We start from the raw sequence: 5,109 nt of genomic DNA on the forward strand, positions 1-5,109 counted from the left end.
TCGTGCTCAGCTTTCGTGCTCAGCTTTCGTGCACAGCGATAACCTGTCAAGTAGGAACTTTACCAGCTGGATCAATCCCATACCTCAAAATGTGTTCTATCTGGTAAAGCCAGGTAATGCAACTTTTCTCGCGGTCCTGGATACAAATTACCAATTTGGCAACAATATTAGACACCTAGATCTGCGGCAGTGCCTTGTCATTTGACTTGTTCAACTGGATTTTCTATTTAAATGCCGCCAAAAAATAGTACCGACTCACGCCGTCGCTTGTTGCAAAGTTGCATTCCTGCTTTTTGAAAAGATTACTCCTTAAAATTCTCGGTCCCAGAATTTGTTTGCAACTTTTGCTATTAATAAACTTAGAGCACAGACCGACTGTATTGAAGGCCTCATATGTATTCTCAGTATACAGTAAATTTCAGATAAGCATATACGCCAATAAGAATAAATATCTTCAGTATAATTGTGCAATTTAATAATTCAGGTAAACAAGAAATGTTTAATGTTTTGACGTGATTAGACGTCTTTAAGACCTTGTCGAACATTAAGTGTCTGTCTGTCTGTCTGTCTGTCTGTCTGTCTGTCTGTCTGTCTGTCTGTCTGTCTGTCTGTCTGTCTGTCTGTCTGTCTGTCTGTCTGTCTGTCTGTCTGTCTGTCTGTCTGTCTGTCTGTCTGTCCGTCCGTCCGTCCGTCCAAATGTAACATTTTAAGAGTGCCAAATAATAGATAATTGGTAATTTACTGTATACTGAGAATACATATGAGGCCTTCAATACAGTCGGTCTGTGCTCTAAGTTTATTAATAGCAAAAGTTGCAAACAAATTCTGGGACCGAGAATTTTAAGAAGTAATCTTTTCAAAAAGCAGGAATGCAACTTTGCAACAAGCGACGGCGTGAGTCGGTACTATTTTTTGGCGGCATTTAAATAGAAAATCCAGTTGAACAAGTCAAATGACAAGGCACTGCCGCAGATCTAGGTGTCTAATATTGTTGCCAAATTGGTAATTTGTATCCAGGACCGCGAGAAAAGTTGCATTACCTGGCTTTACCAGATAGAACACATTTTGAGGTATGGGATTGATCCAGCTGGTAAAGTTCCTACTTGACAGGTTATCGCTGTAAAGACGATCGTCCTGCACAGGACATACACTAGCAATAGTGACGTCTACAATTGTTCACCATACCTTCTTAGTGCGGCCATTTTCTGTCTTGCTCCACCGAATTATTGTCTCTAATTGAACATTTGAATCCTCATAAAAGAATATCTCTAATTCAATAGAGAACACATTAAACCGAATGCTCAGTAAAATATTCGTCGACATTAGGGTCATTAGTGCCAACGTAATTGGCGCCGAAAGGGGAGCATTCCCTTCTGCTGCAACTAATCTGCATTTCTTGTGTTCCCCAGAAAAAAAAATATCCTCTAAGTTCTTGTAAGCTTTAAACGAAAGCCTTCGCAAAAAATAATTTAAGGTTACATCCCCAAATGAATCTTTAAAATAAAAAGAATTGTTCAGGCTCGTTTGACCTTTAGGCTCCTCGATGCACGACACGCAGCCTTTGAACCAGTGACGTGCGAGAAACGCACTCTGCCTGTTGTAACGTCATTCAAACACGACTACAAAGTATATCTTCTCATCGCAAGCAGAATAATAAAAAGACAAAAGCAATAAATATTTTAGTCAAATATTCAGTTTAAGAAACGAACGTTGAAAGAGAAAAGAAATTATAAAGCATAAAGGAGAGAGAGATTTGATATAAATATACAGGGTAGAATCGAGGCATACCGTGCATCACAAGATCCGATACCAAGCAACATGGAGAAATTGCTCATTGTGGCTTTGATAGCAACTGTTTTGGGCATTAAGGAAGCATTGGCCAACGCCCGGCAAGGCGCGAGCACCCAGAATCATTCTGCACCACCCAGTGTTCTGGAGGTTTGTTCCTTTGCTATTTTGATGTGTCTTACCTACAGTTTTCACATGCATTTGTGCAGCAAAGTCCATAGTCATGTAATTAACAGAAATAACCTCTCGGTATTGTCTTCGTCAAATTTCTGGTTCATGACATATCATGCAGATGGCACCTACTGCGGGAATGTATGTAAGCGAAGCTTTGCTTGCTGTTTCTCTTGATGTTTGAATGTTGAGAGCTATGTAGTTTACGTACAGCAGGAAATGGGTGTTCTAAAACAGTATAATAGTGCACGCACTGCCACGGTCTCCTTTGCAAAATCATAACAGTCGTTGTTTCACCTGCGCGGAGTTGAATTTCTAGCAATAGCAAACTCTTAGACAAGGCGGCATGCGTTGTAGTAAACATTCGCTTGCTATCTAAACGAACATGGTGTCACTCGGGCACAAACAAGTATGACCACATGTCACTTGATAACTGGAAGCACTCGCTGTCGCAACTCTGGCGCGACGATGAGCGACTACTGAGCAGAGTGCGCATGCTTGCCTCACAGGGACTACCTCGGGCTGCCGTCCTATCCACCACTTCAACCCGGCCATACCTCGACATATCAGATTACGCAACCTTCCACACTAGGCGCCAGGGAAGACAGCTAGCATGAATCCAGCGGAAATCTCGGGTGGCTTTTCTCCCTATCATTCACCGAATTTACGACCTCCAAGGCTCGTGCGCAGCGAATGGGATGACTCACGCGAAACAGCACGCGCAGCTACCGCTCGGCTTTTAGAGACGTGTCCTCCCTTGTCCTAGCGCACGTCGGGTCACGTGTCTCCACAACTGAATGTTCGGGAGGACTGCGCCGTGTAAGCCGCCATACTGGTCTGCTCGCGCTCGACTGCTCAACCATGCATGCGTGCGGGACGCTCATTTTTCCTCGCTCTTGGAATTACGTGGGAACATCGCGGCGACGGCGGCGATGACACCGAAAATTCGCCTGGTTTGCCCATATACTTGCTACCGGAATTTTCTGAGCACATTTCTACTGAACATTGAAAAAAAAAAGAATACCTTGTAAAAGTGTGAACGATTTGTGAAGATTTTTGAAAATCGTGAAGTATTGTTGATAGTTTTCGCTTCCTTTTTCAGTTCATGAACACAACTGAAACTATATGGACATTGATGACGACCTATAACACCAGCGTTTGGTGTAATAATGACAAGGTGGATAACACAACAGATAACACAACATATTTTACACGTTCTTTTCTTGATGGCTCCGATAAGTAAGTGAATCATTGCGCTTAGTTTAAAGCTGTGCCCAATGCGGTACGGAGTAATACTTTGTAATTACAGGTGGGTCCGTAAACATTACTTAGGACAAGTGGATCCGAGCCAGCCAAATATAATGCTTGCAGGATTTCAAGGTACGTTGTAGTACCTATATTTATTGCGCACCTTCGCAATAAGCAAAAAAAGAACACCGCGACTAGATGCAATATTGAAAAGAAAACATCAAGCGAGCTTTTCATAGGTGTACGGGCTCCTATTTGCAATTTGCAAGCTTAGTTAGCCTGAAAGCATTTTCTCCTCAGATCTAAAAATGATCATGCATCTCCCAGCTTTTCTCGTTTTCTGTTTTTATTTGGCACAAAGAATTGCACCTGTATCTCAAGCATAGGCTTTTTATTAAATCAATTTTCCGGTTGCATTACTAACGCAAAAAACTGTATGCCGAATCACATTGACCCATCGAAAAGCAGGTTGATGTTCATCAAATACAAATTATGAGTAATTAAATAACGACAACTGGACATGCGTTGCTAAATAAAAGTTATTTTCTCTGTATTCTTGTCCATCCTGCAAACTTATCAATTCCAGCTGCAAGCACGCCGTGGTGAGATGTGAGCATGTAGCAGTTTACAATATGACACAAAGAAAAAGTTGTCGCTTCAAACAAGAAACGGAATTTTCAATCACCAGCGCCCACTACGTCCTTTCGCATCATCGATCGAGCTTCCTTCGCTGAAAGTGTAAACAATACTGAGAGCTTAAGAAATTAACCTTAAATACGCTTTTACCATTGATCAACAATGACTTACACTGATCTACAGGGACGCAACCATTAACTTAAGGAGAATACAAATAGTTTTATTTTGTTAGATGGAACCTACGATCCAATCTGCCTTCATGAAGGCAGCGGATTCTTGAGATCCATATTTGTTTGAGCTGCAGGTAATACACACTGACACGGAAGCCCTAATCAACTTGTGTGGCATCAACGAAGCCCGCATCCATAAGCAAAGCCTCAGCGCAGTTGGCAGCTCAAACAAGCCACAACAACGCCGCGTATATTTAGCAGAGTTTTAAGCGTTGCAACTTTACACAGATGAGCAGCATTGTCGAATATGTGTTGGAACATGGTCATGATAGCAAAAATAGCCACAGACACTGCCATGCTCATTGCTTCTAGCCAGCTTGTAAGTGTACTTTCCATTACCTCTTAGGGCCCTATTTTCTCGTTGGCTGAATTTATAACCTCCGGATAGACATGCGTTTTCTCATCTCCCAGCGTGCCTGCTCTTTCTCTCAAAAGCTTCTCAGATGGTGGAAGTATTTCTCCGGAGACTTCGTGGCGTGGTGGCGCCTTACACCAGCTATCGCTTGTACTTGCGGTCAACTATACAGTTTCTCACTATATTGCCTAGAGGGAAATCTGGCGCTGCTGCGCTGTGGTATACATGGGAATGCCGGTATATTGTGACTTCGGAATGGCATCGTTCTCGTAGAGCCATGCAAGCACCGTTCCGTCAGTCACAATGATCCATTTTCTACAAAAACAGCACGTAAAAAGCTCTTTTAGCTTTATTGTTAGAGAAAAAAGTTTTTTTTAACTATCAGAACTTGCTGTTGCATGCACAATTAAACGATACGTAAAAACTATCAGCGAGCCGCTAAAGTTGGAGGACAGACAAGATTCGCGCTCGTTTTGAAACAGTTTATCGTCTGTTTTTGCTTTTCTTCACTTCGTCATGCATTGTAGGTGAGTAAGGCTGTAATACGCACGAATGGAAACATTTTATGAAGATTTTACTTTACGAACGCGTTCTTTGTGTAGCCATATCCACGTTTTAGACGAAGCATCTTGCAACACCAGCCAACACGAGCGTCGCATACACATATACCGTCATTCCCAT

Source organism: Dermacentor andersoni, chromosome 7, assembly GCF_023375885.2.
Source record: "Dermacentor andersoni chromosome 7, qqDerAnde1_hic_scaffold, whole genome shotgun sequence".
Taxonomy (NCBI): Eukaryota; Metazoa; Arthropoda; class Arachnida; order Ixodida; family Ixodidae; genus Dermacentor; species Dermacentor andersoni.